Source organism: Hibiscus syriacus, unplaced genomic scaffold, assembly GCF_006381635.1.
Source record: "Hibiscus syriacus cultivar Baekdansim isolate YM2019G1 unplaced genomic scaffold, ASM638163v2 tig00003403_pilon, whole genome shotgun sequence".
Classification (NCBI taxonomy): domain Eukaryota; kingdom Viridiplantae; phylum Streptophyta; class Magnoliopsida; order Malvales; family Malvaceae; genus Hibiscus; species Hibiscus syriacus.
The window spans coordinates 573177-586628 of record NW_024061970.1 but is presented as its reverse complement, the minus strand read 5'-3'; the positions used below and the strand labels follow the sequence as shown (position 1 = coordinate 586628).

Below are 13452 nucleotides of genomic sequence, written 5' to 3'. Positions count from 1 at the left end.
AGATAAGAAGTCTGAAAAAAGTACCTCACAACACTTAGGAAATCTTTGTTAACAATTTCCCAAGCCACCTTGAAGAACTAGGAAGTATACCCATCAGGCCCTGGGCTTTTATCTTTCCCTTGTCTAAACAAGGCTTCCTTGATTTCATTGTATGAGATCTCTCCATCTAGGAATCTCTCAGCACCAGCAGGTAAGGAATAGTTCAAGAGGTCCTTTAACCACTTAGGATGACATCCTTACCAAAGATCAGCAACACCTATTAGTTTGTTGTAGAAATCCACCAGCTCTGCAGTCATTCCATCAAATGTCTCAAGAAATTGCCCATTTTCATTCTTGATGACTCTGATAGTGTTTTTCTTCTTGTGGGATTCAATTTCTGGTAGAAGAACTTGGTGTTTAAATCCCCTTCCTGCAATCAGTGGACCTTTCTCTATGCTATAAAATTCTAATTCTACCACTTCAAGATCAACTAAATCTGTCTGAGCCTTTTTTCCTCCTCCATTCCAATTTGATTAGCACAAGCTAGGTTTGAGAGCTGAATATGTTCCAGTTCAGCCCTCTTAGCAACTACCCTAGCAGAGATGTCAGAAAATTAATTCCTATTCAGCTCCTTCAGAACTGGCTTCAATCTTTAGTTTGTTAAACAACACATGCATAGCATTGCCATCACTATGTTCCAGCTAGGAGTCCTTTACACTGCTTAAAAAATTTTCATTTGCAGTCCACATTTCAAAACTTGAATGGCTTTGGCTTATGGATTTGGGCATCCTTCTGAGTCCAAAATATCCCAGGAGAGTGGTATGATACTCCTGGGCACTTGAATTCAGCAAAAGAATCTGGAAATTCCAGCAGCCACTGAGAGTTGATTAGGATCCTATCCAGTTTCCTAGCCATATAGGACCCTCTTGCTTGTTAGACCAAGTGAATAGAGGTCCTACAAAGGATGATTGTATCTCCAAGTCCTCTATACAACCTAGAAAATTCTATGTCAGATGAAGAATATGAACCCAAGGAAACATAATCAGAGCACTCTTGGGCATCAGCTATGACATTGAAGTCACCTCCAATCACCCAAGGAGTAGGACCAACCTTACTCTCCAGATTTCTCAAATACTCCCAAAGACCCCTCCTTATCTGACTATTGTTACTGCCATAGACTGCAGTAATCACTACTCCGCGGTCAACAACATCACCCATAATGGAGAGTTCTTGGTCACAACCCTAATCACAGAGAATGATAACATCTTCTTCCACAGGATCCAGAGTCTCTCACCATCAATGAAATCATAATTTGTCACATAATACCACTCTTCAAATAAACCATCAACCACCTTAGGAACATTAATACTTATAATCCTAGTCTCCATGAAACATACCACATCCACCCTAAGTTATCTAGTCATTTAAACACCTTACCTTGCTTGAGGGTATTGTTAATACCCCTTACATTCAAAAAACAGATGATCATTAAGCAAGGATAGGAGGACCTCCACTGCCAGCCCCAACACTTATCTCATTACCTTTAACCTTATTAACATATCTTTCTTATTGGCTTTAATCTCATTAAGTAGTACAACAACTCTCAGAGCAGTTGCACAAGGCTTCCGAGTGCCATCATTACCTTCACCACCTGCCATCATTTCTATTTTGCTGGAAGATCCAACATTCTCCTTTTTCCTTCCCTTAACTTTCTTCTTATGTAACATGGAATCCTGCAAGGAATGAAACTCACCACCAGCATGAGGACCATCATGGATAACTTTAGGTGTTGTCATATCCCTAGCCAGCTGTTTTACTACTTCATCATTAACAATCTGTTTTACCACTTTATCTGCCTGATCCATCCTAGCATGATATGCATCAGGCTAGAGAGTGACATCACTACTCTCTTGAAGAGCCCTCACAGTCATCTCCACAAACAACACCAACTTGTAGCTCTGAATTCTTTGTTCCCTCAACACTAGCATCGGACTTAGCTACATTAGGATAAGGAATAGAACTAGTAAAGCCTACTCCTAAACCCTCCTTACCAACCAACCTCCGCTTCCCATTAATCTCAGCAGGATTAGAGACATCTTTCTTCCTCCAGATTTGGGTTTCCTTGTTCTTCAAAGGAGCAGTGGATGCCTCAGCACACACATTAGAATGATGCCCGAAGACTTTACAATGAGAGAAAAATTTAGGTAGCCAAGGTACATATACCCTTATCCTTACTACATATCCATCACTTAGTGCCACATGAACCATCTCAAGGATCTCTGCACCTGCCCCTATTTCCACACAGACTTTAGCATACTCGAGCCTCTCCTTAGATGCAGTAATGGAATCCATGTACAAAGGATGACCCATAACACTCACAATGTAACTAAGACCCATCCTATTGTAGAGCTCCAGAGGTACATTGTACAATTAAACCCAAACCGGAATGTGCTTAAGATCGAAATCAAGTTTCTGTAGGCTTGGCTCCCATTTCCTCAGCACAAGCGGCTTATTTTGCACATGCCATGGCCCGTTCTTGAGAATCCAATCTCTCATATTCTTGTTCGAGAAAGAAAAAACGTAAAGGTTAGATCCAACCAGACTAACCTTAACAGTCGAAGACTTCCCCCATAGGATTTCAGTGATTCTCTGCATAGAGCCAAAGTTTGGAGCCGCTCCTATGAATTGCCCCACCACCGTGTGGCTCCATTCAGCAATCCCTTCGTCAATCACAGTGGATGGATGTTTGACAGTGGAGATTCCCTCTGAAATCTCAAGTAGGATGCAATTTAGGGATTGTTCTTCTGCCCCCAAACAACTTCCTCCAATCCAAATTCGAGGCCATAGAGCCAATGAACACCACCGAAAACAACCCCGATGAACCCAGAATCACTAGAGAAAGAGATAGAATCAGCATCGAAGAAGCAATCCTTAAGAGCCATTAGTCCTACTAACGTGCGCCGAGAGAGAGTTCATCGCGTTGTTCTAAAAGTTTTAATTAAATATTCAAATTTGTGGATTGTCACGCATGGTTAAAAGCAGAAGAGAAGATAAAAAGTTGAGTGTTATCCCCTTTTAAGTCAAAAGAAAAACAATTTCCTAGACTTGGTGATAAAAGGGTTTGGAATTTGGATACCACCTACTAAGCATTTACCATTATTAACAACGAAGATTAGTAAAGGAAAAGATGAGATATTCTGTATATAGGAAGATTCGTTCTGGTATTACTTGGTTGAAGATCTCCATAACTCTGCCCGCCTGTGTTTGTTGAATTTGAGAAACCTCGCATGCTTCTGCAAGCTGACGACCCACCGGTCCCCAGTCCCAGTCCCAGTCCCAATATTCCATATCAAATGGTTCACTCCAATTTCGCCTTTGGCTTTGTCTCTCTCTCTTCGGAGTTGAATCTACCTTATAATGAACCTCTGGACCATAACATTTATATACATAACATATATTCCTCTCCAGAGTTCTGATCCTTAATCAAATAATAAGGTCCCATGGAACGAAACAGTTAACTTAATCAGTTGTTCTAGCACCTCGAAATCACAACAGAGAAGCATGCAGTAAGTTTCATAGATTCTTAGTATCTCTTATGTTCTTCCTCGAAATTTACAAATGGGATATAAAATAAAGAAAGAAAATGATGAGTCATCTGCACAAGGGCTCAAATTATCACTCTTCTTGATGTAGTATATAAACGAGTTTAATTAAATACATGATCTTAATTCTTTTATATTTCTTGATTATCATGTTATTATTCCCACCTCATTCTAATAATCATGAAAGTGGTCCACACCTGATATTTGATCCATCTGTTTAATTTTTTCGTATGTTTTTTTTCACCCCAAAATTTTGCCTGGCAAGAAAACATGATTGGTAATTTGTCCTTTTATTCTATATTTTTCTTACCTTTGATCCGTGAAAGGACATGTGAATGAGCGACTATGAACGTGCTCATTTTATGAAAAAAAAAGTGACAGAATTGATAGAAGAAGATACAAAGGAAAGCCATTAGTTTTTTTTATAATAATATTTTTTACCATCATTGACAAGAATCATAATTGTCATCACATGAAGTTCATAGAATTTTCATGGAATCAGATTGGACAATTATGGGATCCCTTCCTTTTACACGTCAGAATACATAAAAATAAATTAAATGTTAATTAATTCAAACCATACAAATTAGAAGCTTAAAATAACTTAAAAAAAAACTCTCTGGGCAGGATAAACAACTCTTTGCTTTGGTGTGATGCATGTTTTCTTTCACTTGCTTCCTGTTTTGTTTTTGGGTACTTTAATTACATTGTTAAGAGTTAAAAATAGTCAAAATGATGAGGGATTTGATATGGGGCATCTCTTTCTTCTTTGCTTAACTTCGGAATGTGAACTCTACTGATCTTACGCTTATATACATCACCGGAGACTTCAGGCGGCCTTACTGATCTAATAAGAGCCCAATTCACCCCTTTGAAGAACTCGTGCCTTTTGATTTCAGCAGATCCCTTCAAGTTTCCTATTCTCCTCTTTGGATTCTTCACCAGCAGCTTGCTGATGAGATCTTGAACTTTGACCATCTCTTCAAACTCTTTGCCGCTTTTAGCGTGATTCTCGGGAATGTTAAAGGCTGTTTAAGGATGTTGATCAATGTTTTCCCATTGTCTTCTCCTTTGAAAGGTGTTTTCCCGTACAACATTTCGTACAAAAACACCCCTAGCGTCCACCAGTCCACTGCACTCCCATGGCCTTGCCCTGAGATCACTTCTGGGGCTAAGTATTCGTGTGTTCCGACAAACGACTTGGACTTAGCGTTGATAGGTTCGGCCACCAGTTTCGGACCGACTTCATGGCCGCACTTATTGTTGGGGAAAACGGGTTATTTCCCACACGAATGTAGTTTTAAAATTGACCTAAAATGTCAAGATTAAAACCACCAAAGGTTGCACAGCGGATAAACCTGTCAAACTATTGAATATTGAAACACAATGGAAAAGAACCGAATAAAAAACAATAAAGGAGAGAACATACCAAATTTACGAGGTTCGACGAGAATATCGTCTACTCCTCGGCATCACACCGGATGATAACTTCACTATATCGCCAATTTACAACAATGGAATTCTTTGGAATTCCCAAAGTGGGAGAATGAAGAATACAAGAGGAAGAGAACTTGTTTTTGGGATGATTTCTAATGGAAATACTTAGGCCTATTATAGTTGAGTTTCAAGAACAATATGTTCAAAGTTTGGCCACCTACCAAAGAATTTTCCAATGTGTACAAGTTAGCCACTAAATATGAAATTCACATGTTCAAAGTTTGGCTACCAACCAAGATGAAATTTCCAATAAGTTGGCCACCAACCAAGATTAAATTTCCAACTTGTCAACTTAATTTCTAGACAAATCTAACAAATCTCCACATTGGCTTGAAATTACCAAGCCTACTCAACTTCTTCAACTCCCCAAATTTGTAGTGCCTCTAATTGCGCTCACAAGCGCCACACACCCGAAGGTGTTCATACTTTCATGATGGTAATCAAGTTCAAACAATGATTGAACTTGATTACTGTTACCACCTTGGTCATCATATCTGCAGGATTTTCTGATGTCGTAATTTTCTGAATTAGAATCTTTCCTTCTTCAAAGATCTCCCGCACAAAGTGATACCTCACGTCTATATGCTTAGTCCTTGAATGGTAGACTTGATTTTTCGCTAAGTGAATAGCGATCTGACTGTCACAATAGAGACTAATGTGACTTTGAACAACTCCCAAGTCTTCCATCAACCCGTTAAGCCAAATTGCTTCCTTTATAGCCTCTGAAACTACCATGTATTTTGCCTCTGTAGTAGACAAGGCCACCGTAGATTGCAATGTAGACTTTCAACCATATCCAACCATACACTGACCAAGTGCTTCATCCTGTTCAAAAACTAAACCAACATCCATGGTTTGTTGGAGATACCGTAGAATCCATTTCACAGCTTGCCAATGTCCTTCTCCAGGATCATGCATGTACCTGCTCACAACTCCAACTGCTTGTGAAATGTCAGGACGCGTACACACCATTGCATACATCAAGCTCCCAACTGCATTAGCATATGAAACTTTTGCCATATACACTCATTCTTCGTTAGTTTTAGGAGATAATTGAGAACTAAGTTTCAAATGAGAAGCCAATGGGATACTTACATGTTTGGTATTTTCATTCATGCCAAAACATTGTAATACCTTTCTCAGATACTACTTCTGTGTTAAACAAAGCTTCACTCTCTTTCTATTTCTGCTTATCTCCATACCAAGAATCTTCTTGGCCTCACCTAGATCTTTCATCTCAAACTCTTGATTCAACTGAGCCTTTAATTTGTCTATCTCCTTTTGACTCTTCGAAGCGATCAACATATCGTCAACGTACAAGAGAAGATAAATGAAAGATCCATATTTGAGCTTTTGCAAATACACACAATGATCATATTTTCTTCTAGTATACTTTTGCCTCCTCATAAAGCTATCAAATCGCTTGTATCACTGCCTCGGAGATTGCCCATATAGCGATTTGTTCAGCTTACAAACCCATTTCTCACGACCACCATCTTTGTATCCTTCTGGCTGAGTCATATAGATCTCCTCTTCTAAATCACCGTGCAAGAAAGTCGTCTTTACATCAAGTTGAGCTAGCTCCAAATTCAACTGTGCTACCAATGCCAACAATATTCTAATGGAGGAATGCTTCACAATAGGGGAAAATACTTCATTGTAGTCGATTCCCTCCTTCTGAGCGTAGCCTTTAGCTACCAACCATGCCTTGTAGTGAACACCTTTCTTGTTATGAGATCCATCTTTCTTTACAAATACCCACTTGCATCCAATGGCTCTTTTACCTTTCGATAATTGTGCCAGTTTCCAAGTGTTGTTCTTTTGGAGAGATAGCATTTCTTCATCCATGGCACTTTTCCACTTATCACTTTCCAAGCTTTGTATTGCTTCTTGGTAAGTGATAGGGATATCATCATCAACAACTTGAAGAGCATAGGCCACCATATCAACAAATCGAGCAGGTCTACGAATTTCTCTCCTTGGCCTTGTAACTGCAAGTGTTTCTGGTGTCTCCAATGGTTCTTGGGTTTGAACCTCTTCATCTTCTGATTCTTCTATTGGAGTTGAAGAATCAGCCGCATCAACTTCTGGGATAATCGTCTGCTGAAACTCCACCTGTTTTGGAGTATGCTCCACCTGCTGCGGAGTACTACTTGTTTGGACAGCTTCACTTGTTACCTTCTTTACTAGGGCAGATTCATCAAAGGTAACATCTCTGCTACAAATTATCTTCTTGGTGTCTAAACACCAAAGGCGGAATCCCTTCACTCCATGGGTGATTCCCATAAAGAGAGCCTTCTTTGCTCTCAGATCAAGCTTGGATTCCTTCACATGATAATAAACAGTGGATCCAAATACATGTAAGGAATCATAATCAGTAGCAGGTTTTCCAGACCATACCTCCAATGGTGTTTTTCCTCCTATTGCTGATGACGGCAGATAATTGATGAGATGGCCAGCATATGTCACAGCCTCAACCCAAAATGCCTTGCCTAACCCAGCATTAGACAACATACATCAAACTTTCTCCAATAGTGTTCGATTCATACGCTCTGCCACCCCATTCTGTTGTGGTGTATGTTTAACAGTGAAGTGTCGAACAATACCATACTCATGGCAAACGTCAAAGAATGAGTCACTTTTATATTCCCCTCCATTATCTGTCCTAAGACGTTTGATCTTTCTACCAGTCTGGTTCTCGATCATATTTTTCCATTTCAGGAAAATTTGAAGCACTTTATCTTTAGACTTCATCGGATACACCCAAACTCTTCTGGAAAAGTCATCTACAAAAGTTACAAAATAATGGTTTCCTCCCAAAGACGATGTCTTTGAAGGACCCCATACATCTGAGTGAATATAATCTACAATACCTTTTGTATTATGTATAGTGGTGCCAAACTTCACTCTCTTCTGCTTTCCCAGAACACAATGCTCGCAAAAGTTCAATTTGCAAGCCTTTGCACCTTTCAACAATCCTTTCTTTTCCAGAATTTGCAAGGATTTCTCTCCAGCATGTCCCAACCGCATATGCCACAACTGGGTTGCGTCCAAATCATCACCTCCGGAAGCTGCTGCAACTGCTCCAATAATTGTAATACCTTGGTAGTAATACAAATTATTTTTCCTGATGCCCTTCATCATCACAAGTGCGCCATATATGACTTTTAAAACTCCATCTCTCATAGTGACTACTGAGCCTTTGGATTCTAAGGCTCCCAACGAGATGAGATTTTTCTTCAAACTGGGCACGTATCGGACATCCATCAGAACTCTGGTTGATCCATCTTGATTCTTCAATCGAATTGAACCTATCCCAACAGTTTTACAGGCATTGTCATTGCCCATATAAATAACTCCTGCATTTAGTTCCACTAAATCGGAGAACCACTCCCGATTAGGGGACATATGATAGGTGCAACCCGAATCTAATATCCACTCATAGGAATGGAATGTTGTTGATGAAGCAACCAATGATATGTCAGATTCATGTGTATCATGCTCTGCAACACATGCATCTGGAGCAGCTTTTCCTTTATTCTTCAGCTTCGGACAATCTTTCTTCCAATGGCCTTTCTCATGACAAAAGGCACATTCATCTTTTCCCAGTCTGGACTTCGACTTTGATCTTCCTCTCCACTTTGGCTTTTGACTTTTCGAGCGACCTCTTGCCACCATGGCCTCTGCTGCTTCGTACTTGCTCTCCTTCTTGGTTTTCTTCCCGAGTTCATAACTATACAAAGCAACAGTTACATCTTTAAGGGTAACATTATCCTTACCATGAAGTAACGTTGTCTCAAGGTGCTCAAATTCATCTAGAAGAGATGACAACAACATCAAAGCCAAATCTTCATCTTTGAAGGTTTTATCCATGCCCAATAAGTCTTCCACTAGCTCATTGAACGCAGTGATGTGTTCATTCATACTGGTGCCTGGTTGATAATCAAATCTGAACAATCTTTTCTTCATGTGGAGACGATTCTGAGAGCTTTTCTTCAGGAATTTTTCCTCCAAAGCTTTCCACATCTTACTTGCAGAAGTCTCGTTCTTGTAGCCATACTTCTGCTCCCTGGAAAGACAAGATCAAATCGTGCTGCACACCAAACGATTGATTGTTCCCCATTCTTTCTCCTCCATATATTCGGGCTTTTCTTCCTCAATGGCGATGTGTAGACCTTGTTGGAATAAAGCGTCTAACACCTCGCCTTGCCACATGCCAAAATGACCGGATCCATCGAACAACTCCACCGAGAAATTTGCATTTGACATCACCCTCCTCACCAGTCCAGATGAAGAGCTTGATGTCTCAACTAATCTGTATTTTGGCATTTTAATTCTAACGAACAATATTCAATATCACGAACTGTATCTTTTCAGCAACGGAACCACCAGGATAACCTCAACCGAAGCTCTAATGCCAATTATTGGGGAAAACGGGTTATTTCCCACACGAATGTAGTTTTAAAATTGACCTAAAATGTCAAGATTAAAACCACCAAAGGTTGCACAGCGGATAAACCTATCAAACTATTGAATATTGAAACACAATGGAAAAGAACCGAATAAAAAACAATAAAGGAGAGAACACACCAAATTTACGAGGTTCGACGAGAATATCGTCTACTCCTCGGGCACCACACCGGATGATAACTTCACTATATTGCCAATATTACAACAAATGGAATTCTTTGGAATTTCCAAAGTGGGAGAATGAAGAATACAAGAGGAATAGAGAACTTGTTTTTGGGATGATTTCTAATGGAAATACTTAGGCCTATTTATAGTTGAGTTTCAAGAACAATATGTTCAAAGTTTGGTCACCTACCAAAGAATTTTCCAATGTGTACAAGTTAGCCACTAAATATGAAATTCACATGTTCAAAGTTTGGCCACCAACCAAGATGAAATGTCCAATAAGTTGGCCACCAACCAAGATTAAATTTCCAACTTGCCAACTTAATTTCTAGACAAATCTAACACTTATCAGCTTGTTCTGTGATTGTTGTGACTCTAGAACCATTCTTTTTCCTGTTGGAAGATGAGAAACAAGACAGCACTGGCTGCATGGGGGTAGCACATGCGGGAGTCAAGCAATAGCTGTCGTAATTTTCAGTGTCTTCCGAGTTTGGTTTATGTCTTAGAAGCTTCGGACGACGTCGCATTTGAAGGAAAGATCGAAATCTGAAAGCATAATATGCCCATCTTCTCTAACCAAAACATTCTCTGGTTTCAGGTCCCTGTAAACAATGCCCATCATGTGCAGATACTCTAGTGCTAAAAGTATCTCAGCAGCGTAAAACCTGCATTATAACAATAGTTTATAATTAGAGACCTTAAGTCAATGAACCATTACTTAAATAAAAAATTACTAAATAGTACATAATTAAGACTTAATAATTAAGATAAACTTACTTAGCAGATGAAATGCTGAAACGCTTTCCCGGTTGGCGTTGCCTTGCAACATACAAGTCTCCACCAGGGCAACACTCCATTACCAAACAAGAGTAATGAGAAGCCTCAAACTCTGCATACATAGTGGGCACAAATGGGTGATCAAGCATACCCAGAATCTCTTTCTCCATCTCAGCTCTCTGCAGCTTCTTTCTTACAGCAAGAGCTTCTCTATCCACAACTTTCATGGCGTAAAAGCAATGAGGCAAACCAACCACAGGGTTCCTTATCTGGCAAAGATAAACATTTCCTATGTCGCCGCTTCCCAGCCTACGAAGGATCCGAAAATGGTCGAGCCCGATTTTACCCTTGGCTCTCTTGAGTCGCTTCATGGCTTCCCATGCCGCCTGGTTCGCCTTGTGTGGCTTATGTGAGCTGCAGAGAGAAGTTTCGACGAAACAAAGTGAAACCGAGCTCCGGCGGCTGCCGAAGGTTAGGTTGCTCATCCAGCTCCAGCTGGAATCGGGTACGGTTATCGATGAGGAGCTGCTGTCGTAGTCGGATTCATCTCTGGTTATGGCCGCTGCCATTGTTGGTGTTGGACTGGAGCATGAAACGGTGATGATAGTACTTAGATATCTGAGAAATTTATAATGTTTTTGCGAGGGTTTTTATCTTTTGATGCTTTCTTAGGCTTTTTATATACGAAATACTTTACCATGAAATTTGTAATGCCTGATCGAAGAAAGTTACAAAGCCTTGCTTTTCCCCTCTAATTCAGGCTTCCAACTTCGATTAATAATTGTGATGGTATAATTTTATGCGGTAATCTAAACAACTCTACTTTTTCCATTTATCACAATAGTGCCCTTGTTACATTCCCCCTCCCCCCTAAAATCTGATATTCAAATTTATTGAAAAAAATCATTCAAATACACAAAATATACATTGCATTGAACACAAAAATCATAAAAAATATTTTACAAAGAAGAAAACGTATTATTGTATAATTTGGTGCTAACATGTGATCAATATATAAAATTACATGTGTACTATGTTATTTTTTGTTTTTAATTTTATTAGATGAGAAATGAATTTAAGATATATATATATATATATATATCTTTTACTATTATATTTATAATGGTGATAACTATTTTTTTGAAAAATTATTTCAAGAATAATTATGATTTCATTTTGAAAATTTTTAATTTTGGTTTAATTTGAAAATGAATTTGGAGTCACCTTCGACTTTTGGGTTAGGTAGGTCGATACCTAAAAATGTCTTTTTAAAATAATTTTAAGAAAAATCATTTTTAAAGATGAAAATTGGTCTGCATGTTACCATAGATTCCTTTTTAATGATTCGAGAGTCAATTATGTGTGGGGAAGGGTAAGCATCCTCACAACGCCTAAAATTGGTACCTCTCGGTTATACGTTGTCTAACTAGTGGAACTTTATATATTTGAATCCAAATTTTTAATTACGATCCTTTTATTTTGATGAATTCTAAAAATGAGTGAATCTACTTTTAAAATATTTGACTCAATAAAAATGATTTAATTCACTTGATTTTATTTAAAAATGATGTCTCCTTACTACGTAAATTAATGGAAATTAAAATCCAGTCATACTCGACGTAATTCCATTAACTTATGACGTAAAACAACATTGTCTTTAATTGTTTTAGAAAACGAGAAATCAATTGCATGATTCATGAATGCAACAATAATAAATTATATGTACATGATGGATGAAATATCAAATATAATATGACAAATAAGATAAATAAATAAATGTCTCGCACAATATTTATATTTATTAAGATAACAAAATTGACGGGATGTTCCCTCACTCGTACGTATTAAGGAATCAAACTCCATATAATTTGGAGGTTTTCCAATGTAACGTTCTTCGTTCGGGATATTCCCAAAATAGATATAAGTTGATTTTTATTAAAATAATTTCACTATATAAATATATAAAAAAATATACCTTTAAAATGAAACATGTTTATATACCTTAAAAACATAAAATACAAAAAAAATTAAATAATAATAAAATATCAACTTTATTTGAATAACCCTTGGAAGGACATTCTATGTTTTTGGAGGTCTTCCATAGGTTAATCAAAGAAAAAGATTCAATAAATACTAAGAACGTCAAAAGAACAACGTTATTAAAAATGATACCTTTAATAAAATAAATATCTAATAAAGTAAAATTAAAAAAAATCACCCTGGATAAAATATGTACTTATTACTATATCATTTTTTATGCATAATATATTAAAATATCAAAACATATATAATATAGGGACTATAATAAAATAACATAAAGTATAGGTACAAAAATGAAATCTACACAAAGATGGTGAGTCGAGAAGCAAATAACAGAAACTAATAAGGGATTAAAATGAAACCTTTGTAAACTAGCAACATAAATCTAAAATACTAACAAAAATAATATAATAAAAAGGATGAAAATGACATTGAACACAAATAACTTGCTCGAAATATGAAAAATCAAAACTTTGTTCAGTGGCCAAAACGAACACGTACAGATGGGAAGGATCTATCATACTATTTCCCCCAAAGTTCAAAACGCGAGCTCCTCATCCTTCAAAATGGCGACATATTGAGGTAAGTAAATAAAGGAAAAAATGTAAATCATTTCTGCCACTTTTTTCATGAAAGAGAGTGGAAGAGTTCTTTGAAAACTCTCTCTCCCCAAACTCCACTGGCGCTTCAAGTTCTCCTGATTCGGGCAAGCCTCTTCCATGAAGACTACTGCTGGTCGGTGCCGACCACTGCTCGTCGGTAACAACAAAGGGAGAGATCACCGTCGATCGACGTGTCTCTTCGCCCTGAGCATGGATCCAAGCTTCGATTAGCCTAAAAATGTATCTACTGCCGTAGATATAAGAAAATTCCTTCATTTTCTTGGATTTCATGTGACCTTTTGGCTTTCCCGATGAATTAA

The 13452-nt window shown here is 38.0% G+C and overlaps 1 pseudogene; it reads right to left on the bottom strand.

Moving 5' to 3' along the window:
* Positions 1 to 4133: 4133 nt before the first annotated feature.
* LOC120176707 lies at positions 4134 to 11150 on the bottom strand (annotated as a pseudogene).
* Between the last annotated feature and the right edge of the window lie 2302 nt (positions 11151 to 13452).